Consider the following 19,025-nt stretch of genomic DNA (forward strand, 5'->3'; position numbering starts at 1 on the left):
TTTTTTTTTTTTTTTTTTGTTAACAAATTGTACCTTGGAGCAAGAATTGCTTTGAGCAGCTGTCTGTGGAGGTTGTAAATTAATTGTTGCCTTTAGTGCTGCAGTATGTGTATGTGTGTGTGTGTGTGTGTGTGTGTGTGTTTGTGCTGCCCCACCTCTTTAATTTGCCTTGACGAGACCAGTCGTTGACAATATGGTAAAATCCTGTGCTTGCTCTCACACCCCCACTGACTTTGAACCAAAATCAATACCCTTGACCATCAGAGAATCCCCAGCTAGTACAAAAAGGAACTGCTTTATTTTTTGCTTTTTCAATAATAAATAATTCCTGCATGTAAGATGGACAACGACTCCCAGTCATTTGCATTTGCATTTTAGCTTAACTGATAAGATGTTTGGAAATCCTCCAGTGTGCAGTCCTAAATGTGTAATTAAAAAAAAAAAAAGAAAGAAAAAAAAAAGAAAAAGTGTTCCACACTAATGCTCAAAAGAAATCTGTCAAAATGGCATCGCCTGCTGTATCAACGTCATTCCAAAAAAAAAAAAGTCAAATGCATGTTGTGGGAAATTATTCAAATTGTGGCTCATGCTTTTATCTATGATGAGACACCTTGTAATTACCCGAAGTTTTTACAAATTGGTTTCTGCAATCTTCTGACACCCACTACAATGTCTAAAATGCACCTGACTAGCATATAAAACAAGGAGGCAGGACGTTCTTTTCCAACCAGGACAAACTCCATTTCAATCTAAGCATTACAATCCTCCACATTTACCACTTCCTGTTTCTCATCATACCTCTTCACTGGTATATGAGAAATAAAGGCAGTTATGGAAACTCCTTGTCACCCGTTGGATGTCTGAAAGGAAGTGAGTACTGTAATTTGAGCTGCCTCGTCAGAAGGTTTGCCCCTGAGGATTGATCTACGGTGCTATTTCTGTTTGTTGCATCATTTGTGCTGCTTTAGTTTGTCAGCTTGTTGCTGCTGGTGAGACGCTCCCCTGCTGACAATCCAAGGCCTCTAACGCAATGTATCATCTTAGAGTCTACTCCAGGTATGAGACAAGAAACAGGAGACGAAAGTAAAGGGAAGAGCTGGTTGGTCGTTAGAGCCAAATGATGACGGATTAAAATGCCTGTGTAACGGATCATGTTGTTTATGGGTGGTTCTACATTCCCCGCCAGCCCTCCCTTCTTCATTCACACGGTGCCTATTCCATTTTTCTCCTCTTAACATTTGGTGATTGTGCCGCAAGTAGTTTGTCACGATAATTGCATGCTGCAGCGAGGTAGCGTTCAGCACTCCTGTTCTCTGTCTCTCAACTTCATGCACCATGGAAAGACACTACAGGTGAACAGGGTAATTTTTAATAGTTATAACAATTAGTCTTTGCCAGTTGATTGTTAATATTCTTACAAGTATTGGACCAAAGATTCACATTTTTTATTATTATGCAAATGGTGCTAATTAAATATGCATGCTTAATAAAACCAAAAATCAAGTCTTTTGTTGTTGTTAGAATTTAAATATTTATTTCACTGTGAAGATGATCAGGGTAGATGATGATCAGGTAGTATGTGTGTGTGTGTGTGTGTGTGTGTGTGTGTGTATGTGTGTGAGTTTATGCAATTTTTTTCATTGTTACATCTACCAAAAATCAACAGTATTCAACATTTGGGGACATTTCTCCGTAATATCATTATAAGTAGGGATAGAGATAAATATCTAAAATTGCATGAATGCAAGTCATCTAGAAACTGAGATTTTGGGCTCAGACTATACACACTCACAGTCACTTTTACACCTCTACACCTGCTCATTCCTCAATTATCCAATCAGCCAATCAAGCAGCAGCAGCGCAATGCATAAAGTCATAAAGATACAGGTCAAGAGCTTCAGTTAATGTTCACATCAAGCATCAGGATGAGGGAAATTGTGATCTCGCTGACTTTGACAGTGCCATGGTTGTTGGTGTCAGATGGGCTGGATTGAGTGTTTCAGAAACTGCTGATCTCCTGGGATTCTCAAAGCAGTATCTAGAGTTTATGCAGAATGGTGAAAAAAAAAAAAAAAAACACCTAGTGAGTAGCAGTTCTGTGGACAAAAACACCTTGTTGATGAGAGAGGTCAGGGCAAGTGGTCAGATCAAGTGAGAATGGAAAGGATGGTTCGCGCTGACAGGAAAGCTATGTTAACTCAAATAACCACTCTTTACAACCATGGCGAGCAGAAAAGCATCTCAGAATGCACAACATGTTGAACCTTGGGGTGGATGGACTTCAATGGTAGCAGATTACATCAGGGACCACTCCTGTCCGCAAAGAACACGATTCTGAGGTTAAATTGGGCACAGGCTCACCAAAACTAGACAGTTGAAGATTGGAAAAAGACTAGATACTGTCTTCAAACCAGTCTGTCTGGCACCACTACCCATGCCATAGTCAATGTCATTGAGATCACATTTTTAAGCCATGTCTAACTGTCTAATTTGGACAACAAGAACAAGGCCATAATTAACGCTTAATATAAAGTGTTATACACAGAGCTTACTCTTGATATACTGTATACCGTTACATGATGTGATTGTGTTGAGTGGGCGAAGCTTATGCCTTCTTTAAAATTTCAGAAGTGGACAAAAACACTGATTTTTATTACTTTAATACATTAATACATTATTTATTTAAAAACCTAAAAAATGACACATGATAAAAATTGTTGGTTCCAGTGTAGTGTCCATGTAGTGTTTTGCCTTAACATTTGGTGATTGTGCTGCAAGTAATTAGTCGTGATTATTGCATGCTGCAGCAAGGTAATGTTCAAGACTCCTGTTCTACGTCTCATATTTTCAGCCAGCACCATTTGCATAAGCTTCCATAGCTCAAGCTTGGCATTTACCTAATGGTGATTGGCATGAGCCATTCCTAAAGCTCACCTGAGACTTGAGCCTATGAATATGAAGGATGTTTTTTGCACACGTAGCTTTAATACATGAATGAATCAATAAAATGATTAATTAATCAATCAGTCAATCACACAATGGATGTAACTTATGCAAACAGTATTGTTCCAACAGAAGAGAGCGACACCAGCAGGGTATTTGACGTGCAGAGCCGTCAAGAACAGGGACGTAAAATGGAGGTCTATAAATAAACTCAGCACAGCATCTTCGTGCACTACAAAATGGCCCACTTTAGAGAAGAGAAGATGTGACTGAGCAGAAGGAACTGCAAAGTATCAGTTTAAGAAATGATTCGTCCTTACCATACCCTAAATAGATGGAGATCATTTTTACCTGGTGGAAAATGAGTTGCATAATGCAAATACAAACGAGTGAAAGTGTTTCTCTTTAAATTTCAAACTTTTGCTTGGAATAAAATGTATTAAATTATCATGATGAATAGTATTATGTGAAATGTGTTCTCTGTGTATAAGATAGCCCAAGGTTTCTATTAAGATCATTCAGAACTTACCTTGGTGTTTTGCAATACTCGCTGATGCAGTGGATTATTTACTTTATGGGGTGCTGCTGCTATCAGACGCGAGTAAATGCATATTTGGGAGAAATAAATCATTTCATAAATTTGCCACGCAGTCACACAACATTGCTTTCTGTATTTGATACATTGGACTTAAAAGGCCGCATTAAAATTGCAGATATGACAGAGAACATATATAATAATGAAGGTGCTGCGGTATTTCAGTGTATGGGAAGTGCATGCTCTCTATGAAACTGTTGATCATTAAGCACTACATGGACCCTGTAATCTATTACGCTTTCATAATGGAAGTGGCATAATGTGCCACGTCAGCGTTTTTATGCAGCAATAACCTGTGTAGCACTCATAATTTAAAGCTTGGTCCAACAACTTCCTTTTTGAAGGCATCCCTTATCTGCAGTCACGGGGTTTAGATCTCGAAAACATCGCATTGCCGCAGTGAAACATAAATCCTCGCACTTCTTCGCTGGCATACTGGATTGCAAAGTAAGGACAAGCTCAAATCAACAACTGCAGTGCTGATATCGCCTAGCTAAGGGGGTTATAAAAAAAAATAAATGAAATGTAAAGGTAGTGATCTGGTTTTGCTTGTGTATAGTGCATGGCTGAGGATGAAACTTGATAACGTCTACTGGCCGCAGGCTGAAAGAGGGGGTCAGACAGAGGAGAATGGCAAAACACTGAGTCTGGACAAGGTCCAAAATTTATCTTGACTGTAGAAATGGCACTGTCTTGCTTTTACATTTACATGCATTCATTTGCTAGAGACTTATATTCAAAGTGACTTACAAATTCAATCCAAGGATTTAAGGAATTGACAGCAATACAAGTGCACTGCAGTGTGACATATACATCAAGTTGACCAGAAGCAAGTGCAAAATAATTGTATCAAGAGCAGCAAGGACAGCAAGTAAACACAATACATTTGTGCTAGTAGCCAGGAGTGCTCTCAGTCATGACAACACACTAATAATATACTGGTAATTCCACAACTGAAGCCTCATTTGGGTCCCACTGATATTACATTTACAAATATGTATATAATTTTAAAGGTACAATAGTCAGCATTTCTTTATTTCTTACTAGTACAAATAATGTGGAAAATTATGTAGAAATAATAATAAATAATAATAAAACAGTTTGGAAGCCTGCCTTCTTGTCCAGAATTGGCCTGTTATTACTCATTTTATAGACACGCCCCCAATGCTCCTTCACATCCTCTTAAATCATTACAAGGAAAATGTTGCATGTTTATAGAGTTGTAACTTGGCTTTCAAGCAGTTGAATGTTCGGGGTGCGCTTGAAAGTGATGTCATAACAGTGATGGTAGATCTAGTTAGCATGCTAACTCTAGTTGAACCACCATTTTGGGGGTGGAGCTTTGTGTACATGTGTGGAAATGGGGGCAGACTCAGTGAGTACAAAAATAATTCAAAACTTTTCTCTATTCAAACTTTTTTAGAGACCTATTTTTCACATATAGCGAATGCACCTTTAAAAGTAAACATGTTTTGCCTGTCCCAACCGACTATAACCTCACTCTCCTTTGAAATATAATCTTTAACACACTTCGAAATTTGGATTATTATTGCATGAACCCTCATGTGGCCTGGTTATTTTCAATAAAAGAAAAAAATATAGAACAATTTTTTTTCCCCCATCTGAAACTCAGGGGCCTTGGCTTATTTTATGTGAGGAACATGTACAAAAAAAAATAATAAATAAATAAATAAATGAACACATATCCTACACCACCCTACACATTTACATCCCTTATAAGGTCATCTGGTCAATTTGATCCAAGGGTAATAAATAGGTGAAAAGAGTACTTGAAAACAGACGGGTCATGGTAAGTATGAAATTAAAACACAAGTTCATGTGAAAAGCAGAAGATATGGCACTTGTGACCCCTCATATCAGGGAAGAAAACAAGTCCAAAGGTCCTGAGCATCTGCAGTCAGGGCAAGAAGGATTCAGGAGGAGGCTCCTGTTACCCCAAACTGCACGTCCCAGCCAGCCACCACTTCCTGTGCCTAATGTAAGTGTGACTGACTTTTTTATCAGTTGTGTGTGTGTGTGTATGCACATGTGTGAAGATTTTAGGAGTATTAGGTGTCTAGACTTTTCACCATTGTAGTTTGCAGCTAGTGGCAAAAAAAGGAAGCGTTGCCAGGATTTTGTACCAGCAAAGGACACTAAACCACCTTCTAAATGTACCAAGTGCAGCAAATACATTTGAAATACACACACTAAGATTTTCTTCGTCATGTCCGATGTAGAGAGACATGCACATTCGAATGGTGTTTGTTTTTCCACTACTCAAGTTCATTATTCTAGTTAGTTAATCTACTTTAGACATGAATGTACCCACACTGTTCTGTTTCATCCAATGCTATTTCAGAAGGATGTAATTCATTTTTTTGTAAGTGTTGATTTTGTGCATTTTCTATTTGTTCTTTATAACTGGCATTTGTTTTGTCATAGCCAATACTACTTTGAATATAACAGGATAGAGATAACAGTAAAAGACACAATAGTTAAACCTTGTTTTACTTAAGTTTTACAAGAAAAACATGACTCATGCTACAAAAGTTTGATTATGTTGATTGATTGCTTATATCACAAACAAAAAATGGATGACTCGTTTTAAAAGTGATCTAGCAAAGGTACATTTCAAACATTTAACAGAGTTGTTGTCAATATTTCTGTAAAGGAGATAGAGACTGTATATACACTGGAGTTATGTAATAGTTTCATGTATGTGGTGTTTTAAACCCCCAGTTATATCCCTGGTCACTTTGACCTGGCGAAGCCCCCCAATGGGAGCAAAACGTGAGGGCCACACAAGGGTTAATGTACAGTATGAATCAATATAGCATCTCATGCTTTAAACACCCTTTTCCATGAATCATCCTTTTTAGGTTATTTAAAAAAATGTGTCTCATAGCATTCACTCAACCCTGACACCTAAACAATTTCACCCCTATGAAATATTTGGAATATTCCAAAAATCACATGTTCAACAGGATGTTGGAAACGTTGCATCATCCAAATTTCCTGAAGATCATAAGAAGAAGAAAAGTAAGTTTTTTCACTCTTTGTTTCTTTATTATTATTATTATTTTTCAATTATATTGTGATACTGACTGATAAGGTCACTTTGAAAATTCAACCCACCCACTCTGCTGGTAGGTGGAATAGCTACACTTGCCCCTACATGTAAATGAGTGTGTGCTCCCCATCCAGAGTGTATTCTGGCCTAATGCCCAGTGGATCCACCACAACCCTGACCAGGATAAAACGGAAGATGAAGGAATGAACATCAGGACCACTCCGCATTATGCTAGGTTAGTCTAGCATTCTGTCATGTAGCACGTATAGTAACATAGGATTCAGTAATTACATCACTTTTAAATTGATTATTAAATTAAATGTTTTGGACATTTTAACCCAAAAATATTTTGCCTCAGCCAGGAGGTTAAGACATGACTGTAAATGGTGCATATATTCAAAGTAAGTTACAAATGCGGTAGTATAATATCAAAGGAGCTAAGGCATTAACAGCAAAACAAATGCTGCAGTGAGATGTATACATCATTGACCAGAAGCAAGTGCAGGATATATTAACACAATAGTGTTAGTACCCAGGACTGCTCTTAGATACACTAATGACACACAGGCTATTCAATGATTGGGGTGCCATTTGTGCCATACTGATATTACATTTATAAAAAGTTATGTAACAAAGTTAAATGACAGTTTAAACACAGATGTATCTGTTGAAAGCTCCATCTACAGTGAAGTCTTTAACCTCCTGACAGAGACGAAAAGGATTTGTGCTAAAAGTTTAGTTTATTTTTGTTTTTTTACTTTATTTATTAAAGAATACACTTTTTTGCATACATATATACATATACATATACATACATACATATTATATATATATATATATATAATCTAAAAGGTATGTACTGATCATAAAGGGCTAGCTATTTTTTCCATGCACAGTTTGTTGTTATTCATTCTCCAGCCATCTGTAGCCCACCAATCTCAATATCAATATGACAATTTGGGGATTTTTTTTGTCACAGTAACAGAAACTCTTCACTTACAAGAGTTTTATATATATATATACATATACATATATATATATATATGTATAGTACGCTCAAACTCGTTATCCATCAAATCAAAAGTCATTAAGGGTATGAAGCCCCCAATTAATGTGAGGCGACACACTTTTCCTTTGGCAAGAAGTGCCACCACAGTTTCATGGATCATTCAAGCAGAACGCTACAAAGCGTGATCAGATGACAGCGAAGCGTACGTAGTGGGAGGTCGAGCAGTCACTGAAGGGCTCCTCTGTCTAACAGCGTGTGACAGGTGAAAACCAATGGGACAGGATTGCTCTCACCCCCTTCTTCCCTCTACAGATCAGGCTGAGACTAGGACTTCAGCTCAATCACAGCTGCACCGAGGAAGCCCTAAAGAACACAGAGGATTGATAGATGTTGGAAATGGATTTTTAGCAAGAAAGCCATTCTGAATTCTCCAGCTGTATTTTTTTAAGCTTGCATGGCTGCCAGCCCGCTGTATTTAGCAGAAAGGAATTTATAGTGTAGGTCATGGGACAAAAATATATAAGTAAAATCTTGTCCCCTGGTAGGTATCCTGTATCCTGCTACTGTAGTAATAATTCACTTGAATTATTACTAAAGTAGGAGGTGAAAAACTACTTGAGTAATTACTTTTAATATGTTTACAATTCACACAGCTAATCCAGAAATGTTCTATATCTGAGGAATGCATTTTTGAACAATTGTGTTAACTAACTGACTGAGCTACACTGAAGTGAACATCGCCTCCATTATCAACAGTATATAAAGAAAGGTGACATTAGTTGACTAGTTAACTTAGTTAAATGATGGTAAGGTTTCAGTCGCTAGCTAACATACCTAGCAAGCCGTGTTCACTTCAGTGTAGCTCAGTTAGTTATTCAAAACTTTTCGAAAATGTTGTGTGAATTGTAGACATATAACAAATAACTAAAAACTATTTATCAAAAAACCTGTATGAAATAAATAACTAACAATTAGTTAATTAATTCATACATGTTTTTAGCTAAATATTTAGCTATCTAGCAAAGATGTCCCTTACATATTATCCTGAGCATTACCTGTAAGCTAAAGCAGACATATTTCTCGCAACAGGCAATCATTACTGAACATCGAATCATTGCGAGAAATCTTAAGTTTAATACAGAGCTTTCATACTATAAAACATCAGAAGATCTCGCTAGCTCATGTAGCTCACTCAGCTAGCTAATGGTTTACCTGGACATGTTTCCGCAGGTTGGATGTTGAGTTGTGAAATGCCGATATCTCCGCTAGCCAGGGATGCTCATCTGTCTCCACTGTCTCAGACGTTTCTGTAGCTGACTAAGCATTGGGTGCCTGAAGTGTAGACTTTCAGAAGGAACCTGCTTTATTTTGATGGGGTCTAGAAATTGAATTATCTAAAATTTGCACATACTGTCTTTTAATTGGATTATGGTCTCCCAGTACACTGTAACAGTGATCAAAAATGTATGTAGTGAAATTGATTAAACAATAACGAAACAAACAAACAAAAAAACGTAAGTACTATGATTTAATTATATTCAAAAAACTGCCAATACAGTGAACCATGAGCCCAAATACTGTAACAAGAGCACATGTAGTTCTGGTCTTTAGTGTTATTCAAAGGCCGATTCTAAACTAGTCATTGGGACTGAAGATTCCCAGGCTGTATTCTGTGTGAAAAACTTTGTATCTTACATACTGTACAAAACTGTCATAATGACTTAAATGTGCAATTTAAGCAATGTGCAAGGGGGAAGACACATCCTGCACTTTTCTCCCTCAGACACATGCATTTCATGGAGGATTGCACAGTGGAAATAGAAAGTCAGTGAAAAAAAAGGTGGACAAATAGGAAGAGCAGGTTATTACATATTCTGTTTGATGTGCTAAATGTTGGGCAATTACAGGTACACAGTCTTGAGCATTATTTGCTTCCACCTCCCAAAACCAGGTGTAAACATAGCCCGATGAGTGTTGCATGATTTTCTTGTAAAATTGAGTTACTGTGTGTTTTTTTTTTCATTCATTCTCATCGAGCTACATTTGTCATACAGATCTCTGTTCCTAGCACATACATTATATATTCATCTGACAAAAATTTTACATTTAACTGACAAAATGGCATAGCAGCCATATTAATGCTCCTCATAGAATTTACATCTGACACGAGTATTTATCTCATAAGGACTTAATTTAACAACACATTAACAACACACTGGACTTGCATTTCCAAGGATCTGTCTGCTAACTCTGTGGTTGATCATTCCATCACCTCACAATGGTTTTTTAATTGCAATTTGCACCTCACACACAGTGCAATTAGGTGATCCCAGGCACGAGCTACAGCCTTACTAAACTGAACATTAACTTCAGACATGTTTTTCAGCAGCCTGTCACAAAACTCTGAATTGGTGGCACAGCATGGCAGTGGTCACGGTCATATCAGCTGTCATGAAGCGGATCCACATCTGCTCCATGCAGGTTCTACGCCGGTGCCCCACAAAGCTCAGTGCTGGGTCCTTTTTTGTTCTAGCTTTACACTGTAACTACTTTCTCAGTAAGGTTATATCCTCGCATGGGTTTTCTAGCACTGCTATTCTGATGACACTCAACTCATCCTGTCCTTTCCTCCCTCAGACACTATGGTCTCTGCATGGATCTCAGCATGTCTGGCAGACATCTTGTCATGAATGGCAGCTCATCAGCTGAAAATACATCCGAGCTAGACTGAGCTGCTGTACATCCCTGAAGATGCATCCTCACGCCAAGATCTTGTAATATTCCTGGACAACTCTCAGATCACACCATCTGACAGTGATGTAGTCTTGGGGTATATCTGGACAACTAATTCGATTTTACCTCACTTTGCTAAACTGGCTCAGTTATGCATCAGAAAGGTCCAGCCATTTCTATCCATGGAGGCCAGTCAGGTGCCTGATCAGTCCCTTGTCATCTCAAGACTGGACTACTGGGAGACCTCCCACTGCGTGCCATCCCACCTTTGCAACTAATCCAGAATGCAGGTGCAAGTCTTGTTTTCAACCTCCCCAAGTTCTCACACACTACCACATTGCTGCGCTCCCTCTATTGGCTTCCTGTAGATTTAAAACTCTGATGCTTGCCTAGACAGCCAAAAATAGACCATTGTCCATCTACCTTAAGGCACTTAAGACACCTCGCTCTACATCACAGTCCCTTTGACCCTCTAACACAGCTCGACTGGACCCTTTGTCTGTCAAGGTTCAAGGAAGACACACATCAAGGATCTTCTCTGTCCTGGCACCCACGTGGTGGAATGAATCAGCCGAATCACTGGTTGTCTTCAAACGAAGACCTACATCTTCACCAAGCACTTGAATTAGCACTTAATTAATCAAAAAAAACTGAGGAAGATTAAATCCCTTGTCTTGTGTTTTCTTTTCATGTTGTACTAATCTCTTCAACAGGCTTTGACTCGATGGTATTCTTAGTCACTGACCTAGTGAGCTAGCATAAGCATACGTTTTTGATAGAGATAACAAAGCTCTTCTGTCAGTCGCTCTGGATAAGGGTGTATGTTAAATGTTGTAAATGTAACTTCATTTACAATATCCCATTTTGTTTTGTGGCGCACCTCCTGAAGTTTATGAATTTGGTCCAGAGTGTCAAAAAAAGACTAAACAATCTTTTTCATCTCCTGTTATTCTCCAGGACGTCCAATTCCCTCCCCAGCTTGAAACCATGCCCACTTCCCCTAGCTCTGCCAACTCATACCAATTCAGTTTACCAGCTGTCTAATTAAGTTCACCTAATTAGCTTTGTGTATATACACTCCTTCTGTTTACTTACTCTTTGCTAAGGTTTGTTTGTTTGTTTTTTCATTTTTTTTTTTGCTTATCTTTTCCTTATTAAACCGTTTTATTTCCCATCCAGGTTGTATTCCTACCTCACACCCAGTTAACCGGGGTTAGGCACCAGATCCACCTTAACTCAAGATGAATGAATGAATGAATGAATAAATAAATAATTAATTAATGCATTAATTAATGTCTCTGTTTAACCCCTTTTCTCAAATGCATTTTGATATTCTACTAATGGTTTAGACCATTTCTCTTGGTATTTTTTTGCCCTTTGATATCCAGCACTGCCACACTCATTATTTTTAATCTGTGTATGTCTCTGGTAGTGCGGTCCAGGCCAGACACAGACATGTCTAATTATTCATATTTTATGCAGTGTGCAGGCATACAGTAATGTGTCATATGAGCTAAATGTTCTCATTTATACCACAGCGGTTGAATTCTCAATTAGAAGGCACGGATTATCTATAGCAGCACATCTCTAACAGTAGCTCCAAAGTAAATAATAAAGTAAATGATCAGTTTTTATTAATATGTTGTTTTTTTCTAAAGTAACAGCTCATTCACAGGGACTTGTATGGAGGATGCTCCACAAAATCTAAGGCTAAAAAAAAAAAAATGTTGTTTAGCAAATCAACTTTATTTAACATTTATGGAAGGAGACTCCAGTGTCAGCACTTTGTACCATTCAGTAAGTTTCCCAACAAGGGAAAGTATTCAGGAAATTGTTCTTTTTTTTAATCTCATTAACATAAACAGAAAGAATACAAGAGCGGCTGGTGAGGGAACAAGTGTTTGTAGCTGCTATAGTGTAAGCGATAAATGGAATTATCTTGTCTCACATGTGTTCCCCAGTAATGTATAAACAGTTAAAAAAAACACTATGTGCCTTTCACTGTCATTGTTCTTCTTTTGGCTGCTCCTGTTGGGGTTGCCAGAGCAGATCACTGGTCCGCATATTTGATTTGGCACAATTTTTACACAGCTTCCTGATGTAACCCTCCCCAATTTTATCTGGGCTTGGGACCGGCACTGGGAGTGCACTGTCTTGGGAACTCCTGGCCAGCAATCGAACACAATCTGCCCCAATGAGAGCATCGAGGCCTAATCACTAGTCCTCCAGGAACCCTAGTATGTGAATTTTGTTAATAAATTAAAAATTGTAAATGTTTGCAAATCACTGTGATATTAGAGGAATAACGTTAGGCCAAACCTTCATTTGAAAATAATCCACTGCAGGGTGGTAACATTCCTCAGCTTTGCATTGAGCTGTATCACACCACACCACACACTCCATTTAACAGCACAGTCCATCTTGTATTATTCCTTAATTATTATACCAACATGGTTTTATGGCTGCAAATTCTTAGAAATTTGTACAAGCCAACATAATGGTAGGGCCATGGGTCAAGGTTTTTCTTACAATTGAATTTGTATGACATTTAACAAAATAACTCACTCTTGCACTGGCCTTACTTTGAGTTTTAGATAAGATTGGCTTGAATAAGCGTCTTACAGTGCTTCAATTGTCCCTCCAAATGATTCATCAGAAAAATAATCATAGTGAGTACAACACTGTCTGATGAATGTGAATATTTAATTTGTGCCAAGTAATATTGCAGCACTCCAGTAGATCCCCCAAAAAAAGAAGTTTCACTCTGGATCATTTGAAGCTCTGAAGTGCATGCCAGGCTTGCCGAGAGGTGGCAGGTCTATTTAAACAATGTCATTACTCGCAGTTGCACATTAACTCTCTGATTACTTTGAGGTAGCACGCCAGAAGCTAGAGCTATGGGACGCTCAGCTATTGAACTTATGATTATTTTGGCACCCACTCACATGGGGGCTAATTGCCTATTTGTGCCGTTTGAGTTGTGTGTAACCGTCGTAATAGCAAATGAAGTAATTTAGATAAGGAGCTAGCTCTTGTCGCTGCGCTTCACCCCTTGAGGTACGGTGATGAAGCCATATTTTCTGCATTGCAGTGTGGTTGAATCACTATTGGTTTATGGAAAGTTGTTGATGTAATAATTGCTATATATATATATGTGTGGTGGTCTGGAAAAACCCGTAGGATGTTACTGTGGCTGAATTCAGCCATGAATGACAAAAATATATAGTGTGTTTACCAGAATTGGGTTTTGCTGTCTATAACATGCGTTGATATCTCAACAATAAGAAGTTGAAATATATTTCACCAAATATATTTCACCAAAATGATGGAGTAATGTCTTTATATACCTGCACATTCTTTCTGTCTGCATAGTAAATGGGGAGCCAGTTTAACCAATATGGCTGCAAAAATGATCAGTCTGGCTAAAGATGTTTTATTTGCTTGCTTGCTATCAAAGTGTACTTTCCTAATTTCCTGCTTTGATAAAGTTTGAATAAGTTGGAATAGAGAATCATTGTATTATATTGGCCACAACAATTTATAACAAACATAACAATTTATACTAAACTAGTTCACACATTGAGAAATCAGAAACTGGTCAGGAAGTCATTCTTAGAATTGCAAACACAATAGCAAAACCTCTCAAATTGCAGTTGTGAGAGAGCAGGTTATATAGACACAGAAATGATTGGACCTAAACAGGAAACAGGTGAAGTGTTCCTGTGAGTGTGAGAGTCGCAAAGCCTGTACTGGATTAAGATTTGAACTCTGGAGTGGTGGCTTGTGGCCCGGAATCAGATGTGACAGAAATAGACATAAGCCTTGTAGATTCAGCTTAAAAATAGTATAAATATCGGCTGCCAAATTATCTTTCAATGACACCGTAGAGATAACAACAGACAAAGATGCAAAAGAACTGACCTGGATATAGTAGAAAAAGTCCAAATTTGACCAGGTGAAAGATTTTCCCAGGCTGCCACACAGATATATCATTGTACAGCACTGTGACATGTTTTATCAGAGTTTATAATAGATGTAGGTTTTATATTCTGAACATCCCACATTCTTGAAAAAAGTAATAATGGTAACAAAGTTATTATATTTGTCAGATTATGAGTTATATATGAAATATTGAGCCACTACAATCCCAGGTGCCAATTTCTCATACGTTTCCTTTCTTTTTTGTTATATTATCTTTCTTTCCTAATGGGCCCCACTGAAATATTTCACTATGGCACTTCATTATAAACTTCAATAAAAGCACTCATTCTAACGAACTCAGTCTGCCAGTGCAGGGAGGTAAATACAACACTACTTTTACTTTTTGAGAATTTGGATTTTCAAATGTGTAACATAGTTTGAACGTTCGAACCGTTTTCCTTTTTTCTAAAAACAAATGACTTTTGAAGAAGGACACTGCTCTGATCGCAAATTTAAAAATAGCTAAGGACAAACAAATACATCACATCACATCATCAAAAAAGATCTTCATCTGTTTAGCAGCATCACGCATTCCTCTTTTAATGAAAGACCATATTCATGGAATACACTTTGGGAATGTGTGAAGTATCAAACACATGGGATAAAAATACAAGTTGCATCCTTAAACCATGGGAAGACAGGATAAGTGCAAAAATGACAAGAAAATGTTTACATTTTCCAAAAAACTAGCCTTTGACAAACAAACCAAGCAATGGGCAGTTGACTATGACCACTATAGCATCAGATTCCTGTTCTTGGCTGAGAGGAGTGGAGCCGGATGTGGACTTCTGCAGTTGTAGCTCATCTGCCTCAAGATTTAACATGTTGGGCATTCTATGATGCTTTTCTGCTCAACACGGTTGTAAAGAGTTGTTATTGAAGTTACAGTATCCTTCCTGTCATCCTTAAAAGTCTGGTCGTTCTCCAATGACATCTCTTATCAACAAATAGTTTCTGGCCACAGAACTGCCGCTCTTTGGATTTTTTTGTTTGCTTGTTTGTTTGTTTGTTTGTTTTTTGCACCAATCTGTGTAAATACTGCAAGCTTTTGTGTGTGAAAATCCCAGGGAAATAGCCCTGAAATAATGAAACCAGCCCATCTGACACCAACAACAATGCCATGGTCATGGTTACATTTTTGTCCCATTTTGATGTTTGATATAAACATTAATTGAAGCTATTGACATGTATCTGCATGATTTTATGCATTGTACTGCCGCCATATGATTGGCTGATTGGATAATTGCATGTATGAGCATGTTTACAAGTGTTCATTTGCAGTAAATCTAACCTGTACAATGAATGTTGACTTGTGAGCAGTGATGATGGCATAAATGTGTTGTTTATTCATTTACAGCACAATCTACCATCAACCAATGTTGCCATAATAATAATGTTGCCATTAAACACATTTATAAAAGTAGATCTACCCTTCTTTTTCAGCTTCTGTAGTAAACCACTAGTACTTCACTTCGATACTTTTATGTTCTAGTGTAGCTAGCTTGTGAGTGGCTTTCAAACAGAAACTGGGAAATGCATTATTCTGATTTGTTAATCCTGTTTCTCACCACAGCAGCTGGTAGCCAATAGAATGTGATTAAGCAAAATAACAGACATGTTGATCTGACATTTGTTCAATTAAATATGGAACCATAATAATAACATAGTGGACCTTTTATGGACATCTAATAGCACAATTACTGCACCAAACAATGTTGTTTGACACATATATAATCTGCTGTGCTATATGTGTATTATGCTAGGCATGTATTAGAATTTGGAGCTGTCATAAAATATCCCCCTAGCTATGCCTCTACAGTAGGACACTTCATAATTATTTCATACTTTAGCACATTTTCTTATTACACACTGCCTAAGAGATACCAAGATACTCTACACAGCCCATGTTACAGTATACAATATAAAAATGTGTTTCATTTTTGTTTCAAGCTAGTCATCATGAGCTTAATCTTTGCAGGTTCCTGGCTTTGGCAAGAAGCTTATTTTTTAGAACTGTAAACTGTCAGTTTTTCTGCAACATCAATACATTTTTAATAGAACTTTGAGAAAGGCATCAGACATATTGGAATTATGACTAAATATCGATTAACTTTGGTTGGAGAACCTAATGCTTTTCATGCTTAAGTGTTCTTCATCATGATTTATGAATTTGTCAAAAGATTATTTTTTTCCATTCATTACTTCATTCATTCCCTGTAGTAACCTAAATATATACACAATTAATAGCACGCATATGCAGGGTCAAAAGTATGGTCCATTGTCATGGATAACAGAGTCTCTAAACCTTGAAATCACCTAAATGTTATATACTGCTGCTTTAAAAAGTCCAATAATCTCTTTTTATCAAAGCCGATAATAATTGTTAGGGAACATAATTGCTAGTGTAATCATATCACTGTGCAGTTTCTACCTGATTACTAATAGCTGTTTTGACTATAGAAAATATTTTTATTTTTAGTCACCACTTTCCCTACACTTGTCACACTTGTTTGATAAATTATTTAACTTTATGAAATCATCCAGCGCTAGAGCCATGTTAGAGCTTAATCCAGGCAAATCAATGATGTGATTTTTAAGATGCCATAAATCTATTCTTCAGGTCATGCACATGGTGGAAGCTTTATTCCTGGAGCCCAAGCTTTTCTTCAAATTTTATTACACGTTTTCTGTGACTCATATCATCAGCCCAATGATCCCCCTATCAATTACCTTAGAAGAACACCATTAATTTGAAAAGGTGATATGCTAGATGTCAAAAACATTTGTGTGATTCGCAAATTAGAAGAATATTACAGTATTTTTCGATACACTCTCTGTCCAGCTTGTCTCTAGTGTACTACCATGGACAGGAATTTCATTGGACTGAACGTACAACCATTATCTGCATCATCTAATAATGCAGATCTTAGGATGTCGTCAGAGACAAACACTGAATACAGAGTGACCTTGAGTCCAGAACATAGTGCTGAATAGATATAAAGACTACAGATCAGTAAAGAGAAGGGGGAAAAAAAGATCATATTCCCTCCCAACATTTCATTTCTTGCCATACTGTTCACAACATGTCCTCGTCATCTTAATGATGAGGATGTGAAATGGAGAAATGGAGTGCAGTTAATTTTTTTCTCATAAGCCTGCTTTATATTGTAAAATTTTGGTGATTTATCTAATCAGCCAATAAAGTAGCAGCAGCACAATGCCTAACATCATGCAGATACAAGTCAAGAGCTTCAGTTAATGTTCACATTAAACACCAGAATGAGAATCAAATGTGATTTCAATGACTCTGACCTTGGCATGGCTAGGCGAGCTGGTTCGAGTATTTCAGAAACTGCTCAACTTCTGGGATTTTCAGTCTCAAGAGTTTACACAGAATGGTGCAAAAAAACAACAAGAATAACTAAAAGATCCAGTGAGCAGGATTTTCACAGGGTGGAGAAATAGACTGGCCAGCCTGGTCTGAGCTGACAAAAAGTCTACAGTAACCCACATAACCACTCTTTCCAACTGTGTTGAGCAGAAAAACATCTCAGAATGCACACAAGTCAAACTTTGAGGTGAAGAGGCTAAAACAGCAAAAGACCGCATCGGGTTCCACTCCTGTCGGCCAAGAACAGGAGGCTACAGTGGGCACAGACTCACCAAAACTGGACAGGAAAACTGGAAAACAACAAGCTTCAACTATCTGGTTTCATAAATGTGCAGGTGTACAGGTATTCCTAATAAAGTGGATGGTGTGTGGTTATTTAGCTAGTTGGTTACTTAACTAGTTTTCTGTTGAAAAGGAAATTTGAATGGTGAAATTGTGAGTTGAGGTCATCATGGAAGAACATGGAATATAGCCATTGCATCAAATATGAGTTTCTAATCAGACCTTTATTTAATAAATCACTTTATTTAATGAAAGCAGCCCTAGAGAAGTCACGCTCCAACCGAGAAGCTATTTTATATGTTCAAATGGCACGTCGGAATGGAAGTGCCTCTATTAGGCTGTCTGTGTATTGAATGAGACCTATCGATGGAAGAGCAGATAATTATAATAACACTATGCCATAAATAAAAAAAATAAATCAAGAAAACACATGTAGCCAACGCAGTGACATCTTAACAGTTGGTCAGGATGACTTAGTGCTAACATTCACGAGAATAGCACCAGCTCCTACCTGTTAAGAATTGCGTCAAGCGAAACTATATAAAACTCATGTGTGGTTCTTTGATGATAATGTAGGCTTAATCGTTTCTTTCTTTATAGGTAACAGATGATGGCAAGAGGAAATCATGGTGAGTGTGTTCTAGGAAAATAATACAGCCAACTAACGCACCAAAGAGCGTTCTTGATACCCTGCAGAGAACTTCACACTGCAAAGTCATGAAGTGAAGAAGTCATGGGGAGCAGTTGCGTCATATCCATTAACACAAGCGTCTTCATATTGCACTGGGAGTAATAAATTAATAATTATAGAACGCACATTCTTTATTATTATTATTATTATTATTTATGGTGAAGGATGGGGACTTGTTTTACATAAAACAGAATGCAGATTAAACTAAAGATGATAATAAAATAAAATATTTTACATTTTATAACTTTACATTATGGTTCCATTAACTTTCATTATCATTAATCATCATTATCACATTAACTAATATGAACAAACCATGAACTTCAG

The sequence above is a fragment of the Pangasianodon hypophthalmus genome, chromosome 7 (assembly GCF_027358585.1).
Source record: "Pangasianodon hypophthalmus isolate fPanHyp1 chromosome 7, fPanHyp1.pri, whole genome shotgun sequence".
NCBI lineage: Eukaryota > Metazoa > Chordata > Actinopteri > Siluriformes > Pangasiidae > Pangasianodon > Pangasianodon hypophthalmus.